The following is a 13,711-nucleotide window of genomic DNA, read 5'->3' as shown; positions in this document are numbered from 1 at the left end:
CACGGATATCTCTTCATGAACTGGCGGCCTGCGTTTTAATGCGACTGAAACTTTCTTTCCGTTGTAGTTTCGCGGGATTCAACTCCTGGAAGCAGGATTTATCACGTCATTGTATTCCCGAACGATGTAACGATACGACACAGAGAGACAGCGAAGGAGTTATTTAACCGCGATATAATTTCGCACGACTTCAAATCACGATCTAGGGTAGACCTTATTTTTGCGAACGCAACAACAGTAACGACGATCTATTTGTCAATTGTATAATACACAAGGCGAGCGAGGTGAATAGGAATCGCGTTGCGACGAGTTCCGCGTTGAGACGGTATCGATGATTCACAACTTCTGCATTCCGAATGCAGACAAAGGCCAGACACAATGGCGGGAGCCGTGCAACTAGATGTAATGCAACATTGTAACGCGATACATATCGCCATCGTTATGTTTCGAGACGGTGTCAGCCGGTTAAAGTAATTTGGGGAACCAATTACAACGAAACGATTAGACCATCGCTCAGCGACGATAATATATAACGATGGCACATCTGTAACGTTACGACGTTTATTACCGGGAGGCGATTATGGCTGCCATGTCGCGCCAGTGCGCGACATTATCCTCTGACAAACACGTACCGATCGTGTAATTGATACGCGCAGCAATCGTACAATATCTGTCTCTCGCGAGATGACGTGATCCCCCCACCATCGGCGACAGTATAATTTAGATTCGGGATCGAGACAAAATGATACACAAACGGACGTTTGATCGTTTTCAACTTTCACATTTCGATCTCCGGCGTATTTTCATCAACACGGCTGTGTTTTTATCGTGAAGAAAGGTGTACGCAGATTCGCAATCTGTTTGAAATTCGCGAAAATGTCTCCGACAATCGCGCGGTCGCGCACTGATAGTAAAATATAGTTGAATTAACTATAATCTCACTATATTTTACAGTTCATTTTGGCGTCAGCCATATTTTTATAGTTCGTGGAACCTGCAAAATATAGTAGAATAAACACAAATATACAGTCAATGATTGTCTTAAATAATTGTTTAGTTACTTTTACCATATATATAGTGAGATTTAATATTCATATAGTAGTTACATCTGTCATCATTTAGCAAATATTCTGGTAATATTGACTATATAAAAGAGTTACTTTACATTTTATATTTTATATTTGTGTCCATACAATAATTTTAGTTTAACTTACGATAATTCTTAGTAAAAATATTATATGGTTGGTTATGCACTATGCCTATATCGTAATTATTGCCGATATTATGATAATACTTACTATAAATATGATACTTCGGACTATAATTTAGTTACTGTATCATTATAGTTCCAAATATCATATACTTTTCTCTCAGCGCGTCGAATATTCTACTTGACTTCGCGGAAAAGAAATGTCCATCGTTCTCGCATCACGCGTCAATTTTCCGCTCGTTTTTGCTCACTCTCTCGCGCTCTGCCGGAAAGTGCGTACGCATCGTCAAGCTTGATTCTCCACGCAGTGGAGTGCGTTCTAAGCGTTAGAGCTGCCACCGACTTTCGTCGAAGACAGCGGATTTAGATTTCAAGAATAACCGCGCCGAACAGCCGCGTGAGAGGCTACGCGGTCAATCGGTCGGAAACACGAGTTATATTAACAATGAATATACCCACGTCAGATTCGTCGGCCTTCGCACAACGAATGAAATAACCCGCGCGGCAGCCCGAATTCGGCAGCGGAGAAAAAGATCGAGAAGCGCGCAAAGTTGCTCGACGAGTGGACGAGTGACGATCGCAAAAAATCCCAGCGCTACGCTTTCTCGCCGATCGATCGATGTCGGCCAAAGCGCGTCTTGTAGCGCTTCCACACGTCGCGGCGAAATTCGCGAGCGAATCGCAACAATGTGCGCCATGTGTGGAGCATCGCGTGCCAGAAATCTTCCGGCGCGGCGGCCGCGGGGTGACAAGCGCGCGCGGCGACCGCGATGAGTTACGCAAAATTACCCTCGTGTGCGGTCTCGTACGCGCTCGCCGCGCCGGGGGCGGCCTCCGCCCCCACCCTCGCGTCCGTGTCGGGATCGACGCGAAAGAAGAGCGGGGGATGAATCGGAGGTGACAGCACGCGGTGACGTGAGCTACTGTGTCGGGCACTGTTTGACCACAGCGTCCGGCCGGTTGCATCGTAACGACCGGCTGCAACTTTGTGTCGCCGCGCGGTGGAATTAATGCGTCAGTCTGTTTTTCTTCCTTTTTTTTTTTCCGCTTTCCTCTTTTTGCCTTTTGCCCGGGCTTCGACGGAGCGCGGAACGGCGCGGATACGTATGAACTCGTTACATATTTTGTTTATGTAAATCCACGGGGCGGAGATACCCGGCCGCGCGCGGACTCTCCTCTCGCATGCATTTTAATTAATCCGACCGAAATTTTTGCTCTTGCTGTTCGGCGCGACCGAGTATGGGGCTCGCGAGATTGGCGTTCGGGGCGCGATTTGTGGAAATCGCGTCGCTGTTTGCGCGAGCGATACGATCGAGATAGATCGCTGCGGAATATTGTGGCGCACGAAGGAGCGCGCGCTTCGAGTTGCGTGTCTCGCGAATAGCGACGTCGCCGAGACGACGAAGACGAGACCAGCGCGGTCGCGGTAGGTAGAGGAATTGCAAGCTCTCTTGTCACTTTCGTCGAATCACGCGAGCGGCATCCCTTCTTTGAGAGCATCGCCCTAATTGAAACGCTCGAGAACGCGTGTTGTGTAACTAGAATCGGACGTTTCTACCTTATTTCGATTACGTCGTACCGCAGCGGTCGCGCGGCAGTGCACAAACTTGATCTGCATGGCGGTGTATTTATGCGACCGGAGGAAACCGGCGCGCGCTGCCTTGGCTTGGAAATGCAGCAATAGTTTGTGTACGAGTTCGGTAATCATCGATTCACATATTCAGCGGATTTACTGGCCTTGCCTCGCCGTTAGGGTCCGTTAATAAATTATCGTGACGCCTAAGTTTCGAGGATATTGCCAAGTTCGGTATTTACCTTAATCTAAATTTTCGATGAACATTCCCTGGCATCGCTAATTGCCGGAAGCTGTGTATCTTGATACTCAATCAGACGATGTCCTATATACACGCGAGCACGTATTACGCTTCTGATAGCACATCTACGAATATCGATATTCCGCTCGTCGCGGTCGTGCCATGCCGCGCCGCGCCGTATCGTGCCGCACCGTACCGTACCGTACCGTACCGTACCGTACCGTACCTCGCAAACGCATACGGTACCACGGTCCACGTAATCACTTTTTTACAGCGCGATTAATTAACCGAAAGTAATCGGCATACGAGGATCACACGAGAGAGAAAGGATGAGAATTTCGCGTCAGGGATTTTTCAACGCGATAACGCGATCGCCTCAATCAACCGGAGGATCTGATTGACGAAATTTTCTTTCTCCTGATGGCGCGAGAAAAGAAACAACACGCTCAAATCGAACGTGTAATCAATCGACGACATTTTACGCAACGCGCGGAACAGCTAGTCCGCTTGACATAAAAGGTAAATACATTTTCGCGTTAATAATAGCAACACTGTCGCCTGCTCGAGCACACTGTCCCCCCTCCGCTGATCGTTTGATTTGGTCGGTACAAAAGCAAAAGATATTCGTCGCCGGATAAAGTCCAGCCGAGCATCCAAATCGTAAAGTTGGTTCGTAATGCCTTTGTCTTCTACGTTCGCCTGACGTGCGCCTATGTTTACACTTAGAATACAGGTCGACGAGAATTAACGCCAAGTAGTTAAGCCGATACTTAAACAGTAAAAATATCAGCGCGATAGGTGTAGACGTTAAACCGCGACACTGCAAGCGCAGCGAGGACGACGCTCGTCCTCGATCTGCTGGAACTTCACTTTGAATTGCAATTACGCCGTATGCCGTATGAGCCCCGTCGAATGATTCTCAGCGAAGCATCTTGTCGATGCTTTGTCAATGTCTAACGTTAATGAGCGCGCGCACGCGCGGGACCGTGTAACGACGTGAAAGGAACTACCATGAATTCGCGTCATTATGACTTTAATGAGATTCCTAAGGATAGATACGATACGCCCAATCTTCGAAACACGCCGAGCGAGACGACGCTCGTACCTTCCGCCCGAGTTATCGTTAGCCCCGACGTAACACGATTCCCCGTCTGCGCGTAACACACGAAGGCGATCGGACGCGAAGCATTAACAACTTACTTAGCGCTCGTCGACTCGACGAGTCCGACGAGACAACCCCCCTGCCGAAAAAGGAGAGCCTCGCGAGAGTTGCTTGGTTTCTATACTCTGGGCGAGTATGTGCGTGTGTAAGAGAGAGAGAGAGAGAGAGAGAGAGAGAGAAAATTTTAATGATCGAGCACGCTCGAGGCCGCGTTGAATAACTTTCGTCTCGTCTCGACGTGAAATTTCGCAGATTTCCATTCCCCGATACTTTCTCTTAACGTACAATTACACAACGCGGAAAGTCATCCGGGCACGGGGAACTTCGATAGCGCGCTTATTCCTTTTAAACGCGAGGCAAATTAATAAACCGTCGGTTTATAAGTTCCAGAAATTAGCGAGGTAGTTTAATTAATGCTCCACTGAACTTCAAATCCCCGGCGGATATTTCCGTACTTTGCAACACGTCCCTCTCTTTATAAAACAAGGAACCCCGCTCGCCTTCTCGTATTTTCCCTCGTATCCGCGTTCGTGCACCGCATTTATCTCACCACCGATCCTCTGCCCTGCCTGTCCACCCCCGCCCCTCACTCATTCACTCTCTCTCTCTCTCTCTCTCTCTCTCTCTCTCTCTCTCTCTTATCCTCTATTCTATTCTCCTATCCCTTTACAACGGGTATGTTCTCTATTCAGCTTTCATCAAATTTGAAATTGTGTCATCGGGGGTCGTCCCCTCCCGACGCGTCCATCGGGATTTGTGTCATTTACGACGGCGGCGCTAATTAATCACGAGATACTTCGCTTCTTGTCATCGTTATCATTTCACGTCGTAATAGACTCTATCATCCATGGCCCTCGTGCGTGAATCGCTTTACCAGCCGCAGCTCGAGTCTGTCGTAATTACGGACGGTGGCTTGGATTACAGGCACTTTGAATGTAAATATAAAATTTGCGCTCCTGTCCGTGTCGCGCGCGGCGTTCTTGCAATTAGTGCCCCGTAGGCCATAATTCACGCACGAGTTATCCCAATTTACACACCAAAGTACACGCCCGATTTCTCGACCGAGGCACTCCCGGCCTCAAAAAGCTTGATTTAGAAAACCGAAATCCCGCGCAATTTTGACGTTAATTTAGCTAAATTGAACGAGCGTAAACTTCGTGCGAGACCCGTTCGCTCGGATTGTTAATCTCGAATTTAATTTCATCTGCATTCGGATCTTTTAAGCGTACACATTCAGCTTCAACTTCAGATATTAATTTATACTATAACGTCACCCCCACGCTCGGCTCATTATTAATAAGGCGTTCGCTTAAATTTTCATCCTTCTTCCGCCACGTTTCATCGCGCATTCCCGCTTCAGAAGATTAATTCCGACTGTGTTTTCATAATTAATTCTCGTGATATCAGGACTGCTCGGCAAAAATTCTCTCGCAGTAAGACGGTTCTTACTGTGCGGGAGCGCTTCAGAAACACCGCGTGTGTCGAATTTGCACTTTGCACCGACTAGTCTTTTCGTGTCTCCCGACTGTCAGTGGAGAATTGTGGTAACGCGACGTCTCCCAGCGACAACAATGTACCGAGATTACTTATCAGCGAGATTACTCACTTAACGTTAATGCCTAGCCAGAGCAGTTAATCGGTGAAATATTAAGAGAAACTCGACGAGACGCGGCGTTTTCTTAGAAGCGATAATTAAAGGACGCCACTACGAGTAGCGAAATTATCCGACGATGATGATGCCTTTCATAATTGATTCGTCTGTTGCCCCTCAAGTGCATATGGTTTTTTACTTTCTTTTTCAGCGTTCCTCCTCGGCCCCGATTCGGCGTTGACAAGTGAAGATGTAGCGTATTTACGCCGCTTCGGTGGTTTAAGCGGTTCAACCGAGCTCGGTCGCGCACACATAGCGGCGGATAAACGGCGGCTCTCGCCTCAAATAACTTACAAGGTACTCGATTCTCGGTTTTTATTTCAGTACTTACTGTTACAGCCGGCAAGCGAAGCCAAGATGGATCGGCGGCGCTTGATCCCGCGGCTTAAATGGCGCGCTCTTAGCGACTCGCCCGGATATATAGAAACTCGCTCTCTATTATCCGGCCGCGCCCGAGATTTTGCGCTCTCCCCCCGTCCCGCCCCCACGGAAGGGACGACGTCATTCGGAAATTGGAAAATATATCTTCGCCGGCAAAAAGGTCAACTCGATACACCTCGGCGCAGCAGCGAGATTTTTCCGGGAAGCTGCTTACGACCGTTACGCCTGATTTATCGCGTGTGTGCGCCGCGCTTTGCTATGGTCGAGCCGACGAAATTAAGTATCTCGCGATAAGTTCCTTCCCTCACTCGCTGCAGTCACGATGCTTTATCCGCCGCTTTATTCGCTATTTACCATGCCGTTCCTGGGGTTTTACGGCGCGCGAGAATGCCGTGCGCGCACGGCGAACGGCTGAAAATAGCATCCTTTGCGGATTTTTACCTTCGCCACGGTGAGCCATGCGACGAGACGAAAATGGAGAGAGAGAGAGAGAGAGAGAGAGAGAGATCCAAAATCGAGGAGCAGGAAATCGAGTGAATCGTCCCGAAATGCGTATAGAAACCGCATTTCACTCGCTAGCATATGATGAAACGTCGGCGAGAGAGATCTCTCGACGATAAGATATGAGATAATCGACATATTCTCGACGATTCTTAGTGATAAAAGACACGTATCGTGTCGACAATTCCCCGCACAATTTTTCAAGCAACGTGCACGTACGCGTGATTTCATCCCAAGAAGATTGCTTTTTGTTTTATGTTTCTACGTTGCCTCGTTCGAAAGTTACGGCCTTTTAAAGTTCCGCCGCACGCTCGAAACGTCTCGCTCGCGCGAGAGCGAGATAAAGCGACCACGTGCTTAGGAGCCGCCATGTTTGTTTACCACGAGACCGCGTGGCTCGAACGACCTTGGGGTGGGGGAAGGCCTCGCTTGCGCTTCACGTCCAGACTGATTTCTCCGAAACGCCGCAGGGAATGTGGTCTTTTCCCGGTCACCCACGCGTTACGGTATTCTACGTGTGACGCTGGCTTTATCGATCGACGGCATCGAACCTGATCCAGAGCGCGGCCTATTGTAAATGTCGATATCCTCGTTTTGCAGGAGTCCTGACGGCGAAAACTGTCGCAGAGCTGAAAGCATCCCGCGCTTCTGACGCGGACGCGGACGCGCTTTTCCCCGATGCAGGCGTTAATTAGTAAAGTTAGATTATTGCGCGATCGATCCGATCGTTTGTTGGCCGGTCGAGCGGGAAGTTAACCCGCAATGGAAGGCGGCGAATAACTTGGACACGATTTGACAATGTTGCGAGGCGTCAGTTTGAGGCGAAGCAAGATGCGGGTTTTCAATGCTGGTGTAAGACCGCGAATAATGTTTGATGGAACGAGATAAAGATGCTTTCACATTGACGATTCAGATAACGCGAGTGGAAAGTCGCGTAGAACAGACGCGGCTTGTAACGCACTGGGGGTGCTCTTGAGAACTCAGTATAAAGTAACGAATGTTCCTGAGAACATGGGGCTGGAAATGGCTCTCTCTTCCTCTCTCTGTCATATACACGCACACACAGTCGCTGCTTGTACTCCAGAAAAGATTTACCATGCGGGCACGAATTTTTCATTTAGCAGATGCATCAAAGCGAGAAAACACCGCGATCTGTCATAATACGGCGGCGACGTGAGCGCGCTCGTCATCTATTTTACCGAGTCGTCGGACGGATACGCGATAATATCATGATACATCCGGAAAGCAGCATTTCCTATTTCCCATTCGTCGCGGCAACTTTTATTACGTTGGTCCTTCGTGCGCAGGTCGCAAAGTTTTTGAGAGAAAGTTTGATTCGCGTTACGTGAGGTATTATAGGATACGCGTGTGGAACCTTGTGCTTTCTTCCTTTACGTCTACTCCCGCAGCTCTATTTTAACTGTTTACCATTCAGCCTTGCGTATCCACGTCGCGGACCTTCAAATTAAAGTTCAGCAGCAGCGAAATCCGCTTGGTATTAAACAAGAAGAGAATAAAGTTGCGTAATCCACTTGCGCCGCCCGGCAGCTGTTTTATTACAATTTCTGGATTTTCGAGCGCTTATATGTAAATATATATAAAGGGCGCCGGGGGGTGCCCCGGGTAGTGGTAGTTTTGTTAGACAAAGATCAACTTCCCCTTCAATTACTCGCGGAATCTGTATACAGAAAGTAAGCGCGAGAAACTTGCAAGAGCCTGTCCGCTGAATTTCGAGTTTCTTCCTCGCGCGTTCTCTCCTTTCGAGGTTTCCTCGTTTCCTCGTTTCTCGGTTTCATTCATATGCATTACACAGTTACGCAAAAAGAGGCTGCGAACCGCGAAATTCACCCTCCGTGGTTGCAACAATTTCAGGAAAACATCCGTCGCTTTTAATTATCTCCCGTAGAAAAGAATATTCGAGAAGCACGCAGTCGATTTTTCTTGCCGCTCGACGCGCGAAGTGACAAGGCTCGCGCGCGCATCGAGCATTTCTCATGTTTCTCCCGCGACGTATAATTCAATTTTTGCTGAATACGCCTCCTCCTCCTCTCCCCCTTCGTCGCCGTCAGACAAATGCACACATTTACAATTAGAATTTACAGCGGCATTATCGGCGGATTAATTCGACGCGAAGACCGTTATGCAATCGAGATGCCGATTAACATATAGGTTACATACACAAAGCTGTATACACCGCGCTGATTGTGCTGCGTTCGATCTGCGCGCGGGCGTTCCGGAATTCCGCTACGGCAACTTTTCGCGGCACGTCGGACGCGGTATTTAATTTCGGGACAAAATCCATCTCGCTCAAAAGTACCGGCGATGCGCGGATGCAGCGTTAACGCGTCGAATGAATTTTATCGGCTAATTCCGCGACCGCCGCGGCGATTATCCGCGCGATTATAAACTTTATCTTTCGTCGATCCTTCTTGCGAACGCGATGGGCTATCGTTTTGATTATGTGTATATGTGTGTGTGTGTGTGTGTGTTGCGCACTTACTCGCTCAGTCGGGGAAACTCGGCAAAAACTCACTCGCATAGATTGAAAAGAGATTATCGAAGTATCCCCGTTAAAATACACCGGAGATATACGACTGATACGAATGATAATGCAGCTCGCCGACAAATCGGCTGATACTAATATAACTCGCGAACGCGTTATCAAGATGCTCGTACATTTTCCACAAACGCTTCGCAAACGTGATCTCTGTGTGTAAATGCGCGTACAACTATTTATCACGATCGTTCGCCGGTCACGCATATTCGCGGTCAAAAAGAATCGCTATATATACTGCTTTCACAGACAACGATATTAAAGTCGATATAAATGTAATCGACCCTCCGTCCTCCTCCAGCTTTGCTTTCCAACAGAGGAGATTGGCGAGCAGACCGTTTAAAGTCGAGTTAATCTGAAAGCTTAAGCCGCGATATTATGTACGACCGTCGACTACATTCGTGAATTTGTTATTCTTACGCGCAATTTTTTCAGAAGTTCGTTATCGTGTCGCTAATTGCAGGGAGAAATTTTTATCCGCAAGCGAATAATTCGCAATCCGATCAATAGCGCGAGCGATAAAGAAAAGCGAAAGGAAACTGGCTGCACTGAGAGAAAAGTATATGATATTTTGAACTAAAATGATAACTAAATTAAGTAACTAAATTATAGTCCGAAATATCATATTTATAGTAAATATTACCATAATATCGGCAATAATTACGATATAGGCATAGTACACAACCAATCATATAATATTTTTACTAAGAATTATAGTAAGTTAAACTAAAATTATTGTATGGATACAAATATAAAATATAAAATGTAAAGTGACTCTTTTATATAGTCAATATTACCAGAATATTTGCTAAATGATGACAGATGTAACTATATGAATATTAAATCTCACTATATATGTGGTAAAAGTAACTAAACAGTTATTTAAGACAATCATTGACTTGTATATTTGTGTTTATTCTACTATATTTTGCAGGTTCCACGAACTATAAAAATATGGCTGACGCCAAAATGAACTATAAAATATAGTGAGATTATAGCTAATTCTATCTATAATTACTAACTATATTTTTCTATCAGTGTGATATTTATAGCAACCTGTACGGAGTAACGAACCAAGTAATATAAAGCTCTCGTAAATTTATATAATACCGCGATGTGTGCATAAAAGATTAGTGGTTTTACCACTTACGTGATAAATACGGTAACGCAATATCGCACGGCGCGAAGGGGTCGGGATTAAACGAGTAAATACGTAATACCGCCACCCGAGGAAACTAGCGTGAACGGTAAGAACGTAAAAATGATTCGACAGAAAAAATCTACACGTTAATACGGATACGGTATCGAGTCCGTTCCCGATAGGATCGATACGCGAATCCCGCGTATATTTCTCATTCTCCTTTTTTCCGCATCCGATATTTTCTCCCTTATCGCGTCTCCCGCTCTCGCGGCATCGCGGGAACGGCGCTTATTCAATCGCGCCGGATAAACACCGATGGAGGAGCGCGGGAGATGTCTTTGCTGTTTAACAAGATGTCAGGAAATATCCTCGTTTGCAGGGGATTTCTTCACGTCGTCCTGTACGCACGCATAATGCCAGGGCGGCATGGTCGCAATATGTCGGCCAAATCCTGACGCGTTGCACAACTCTACACGTATGGCGCGCGCGCGCGCGTGTGTGTGTGTGTGTGTGTGTATGGTTCAGCTTGGAATATTTTTAGTACGTACGAGAGTAACGCGGAAGAGAAATTTATAATAGCGCGCGGCATACGCCGTAGAATACGACGATATGCGCAGCGTCGCTGAAGAAATAAAGAGATATCGTTCGTTTCGAAAGAAATGAAGACGGAATTCGCATAATGGATAACACGATACATAGGATTTGTCGATATATCGGAGGACGCGCGGTAAAGGGGAGACGTGCCATTGTTTCATTCAGCGCAATTAATTAATAATAAGCACTTCACACACATGTGCGTAACTGAATTTGCAATTGCAATAAGACGACGGGGCTGCATGGCGAGATATCGAGTTTTGATTTGTCGGCTGAATAAACGTTGCCTCGGAGTTCAACGTGAAATATAATACGCGTGTTTTTTCCTTTAATTTAATTGATTCACGAAATGATATATAAAACAAACGAATTTATCTGCCGGGCGTTGTGCGTCCGGAAACTAACTATCGAAACTGACATTCCCAATTGGCTACGGCTGCAGTTTCGGAAATGGAAACACACGGCAACAGCAACAGCAAACACAAAAATACGTTTCTGCTTTAGATCGATTCGTTTGCACAGGTTCAAAGTAAACCGCGCGGCTCATGGGTTCATCATATTTGCGCTTATACTGATTTCCTGTTTTCAAATGTCGGTTGATCTATCCTATTTACAATGTTTTTCCGCGCGAATTTTAAACTTAGCATATATTTAATGTTCTCTCTTATGCAAGTAAAAATAAATGATTTTATGCGCTGAGATATTTTTTTTTTCTATTTATAACTTCGCATCGATTGCTACGTAAAATAGATATCCTTTCCGAACCGATATTAGAACGACGGCTATTTAAGCGACACTGTTTATTAAAGAGAAAAATTAAAGAGAAAAATTACCTTGCGATAAATGTGACAAATCACTTGCTTCAATAAATACGTTTAAATAAATATGTAGATTAAAAATCTCTAAATTAATCGAGAAAAAAGCTCAGGAGATATATACAAAAGGCGCTTAATTGTCGTAAACACGTTAACTATTATACGAGTAATGTTTGCTCGCGCAACGATCGAACGGTCGATGAGCAGCCAATCGAGCCGCGCGATCCAACAAATTCCTTTCCAGGGACGAATAACGCGGACACTCATTGACCCGCTGGTAACGGCGCGTTCCGGATGCGCTCTCCTTTCTTTGTCGCCTACTTCGCGGTAGATCAGCGCGGGAAACGGCCCGTGGAGTTCCGCGAGAATGAAAAGCTCGTAGGAGCGGACGGTCGGCCGATAAATTTCCGCGAATTCTGACGCGCAACCGCGCGCCATTCTGGAGAAGAGAGCGGAAGACAGTTCGCGAACTGGGCCAAGGATTTGCCTGTCTATATAGAATGGCTTCAGGTCAGAGACTCGTCTTCGCAGAGCGCGAAAAGCTCGTGAAAAGAGGCGAGGTCCGATGAAAAAAAAAGAAAAAGAAGAAGAGAAAAGGGGAAAGGGAAAGAAGAAAAATCGGAATCCCGTCGTCGCTGCTCGTCATTGTATCGACGGGCGATCCGATTAAGTCGCGTCGCCGCGAAATATAACAGCCTGTCGATGCGCGAGTTACGAAGAATCCGACGTTGATGGACGTTAACCATCCCGAGATCTCATAAAACGTCACTCGGTGCCATCTTGCATAATATGCGGCAATTAGTGTCACGCTGTAGTGACCACAAATGTCACGGTGTTGAGGGGTAATGCAAATGAGGGACTTTAAGAGAGCCGTGACATATCGAATGCGGGTGCGCGGCGGGTCCCGGCGAAAAGCTGCGGATATCACAGCTCCGTGGCTGATAATATCAACTAGTGTTAACCGCAATTGCGCGTTGCATTGTTAGATGCATCGTGACGAGGTAATAATAAACGTTAACGCAGAGTGTTTCGAGTCCCGATTCCCGGCCCCTCGCTCGCGTTTGTTTCGCTCGCTGCTTTCTCCCAATTCGCGCATTCGCATATTTACGCATTCACCAGCCTCTAGCGTTGTTATCTCATTATCATCTCAGTACACGAAGGCACACATAGAGATGTCACGATACCAGACGTACGTGAAAATAGATCCGACATGCGATTCGTGTGTATTACCAGCAAAAGCTGGATTCTGCAGTGGGCTGATGGAATTATTGCTTTAGCTTAATGGACTGCATCACAAGGGGATTTCAGGCAACGGCCGAGGCCGAGCTAGCAAGAGAGCCCATCGTGAAAATATAGTTTGAAGTTTAATAAGGGTAGCGCGCACGCCTGGGCGCTCGCTCGCTCGCGCGCGCGCGCGCGCTATGCGAGACTTATTTTTCATGCGAGCGTAATGTACGGGAAATTATTTGGTTCGTTTGTGATGGACGTCCAGCTTTATTGGAGCTGGCTGGAGAGTCTGCTTTATATAGCGGAGTTACGAAAACTTGCGATCGATGGCCGGCTCAAGAGCGAAAGAGAAAGAAGCAGGTAGCAACGTGTAAACCCATGAAGGATGGGTGTAACTGGAAGTATAATTACGGTTTCGTACAAATATATAAATAATTCGTATTCCAATTATCGCGGGGGATCGTAAAGCGTATCAAATTACATGCAATATCCAAGTTACCAATTACTCTGTGACTACATGAGAATTACTCATAGATATTACCGCGTGTAATTATGTTTATTCAGCTTCTATTGCGTGTTAACTATTAATGAAAAATCATCGACGAATTGGCCGATTCGGCGTCGGCGGAATCTTGGTGAAATGAAGTTCCCTGCGTATTTC

At 46.6% G+C, this 13,711-nt stretch overlaps 1 long non-coding RNA gene across 1 annotated transcript in view; it reads left to right on the top strand.

Annotated features, from left to right (window-relative positions):
- The window catches only part of LOC112590309 (uncharacterized), a 97,144-nt gene that overhangs the window by 55,226 nt on the left and 28,207 nt on the right, over window positions 1–13,711 (top strand). The window contains exon 2 of the long non-coding RNA XR_003114111.1: window positions 5,989–6,134. This is a non-coding gene — a long non-coding RNA (uncharacterized LOC112590309). The remainder of the gene's footprint in view (window positions 1–5,988; window positions 6,135–13,711) is intronic.

This window comes from Harpegnathos saltator, unplaced genomic scaffold, assembly GCF_003227715.2.
Source record: "Harpegnathos saltator strain DR-91 unplaced genomic scaffold, Hsal_v8.6 scaffold779, whole genome shotgun sequence".
Taxonomy (NCBI): domain Eukaryota; kingdom Metazoa; phylum Arthropoda; class Insecta; order Hymenoptera; family Formicidae; genus Harpegnathos; species Harpegnathos saltator.
The sequence above is the reverse complement of the archived record's forward strand: the minus strand, read 5'-3'. Positions and strand labels throughout refer to the sequence as shown.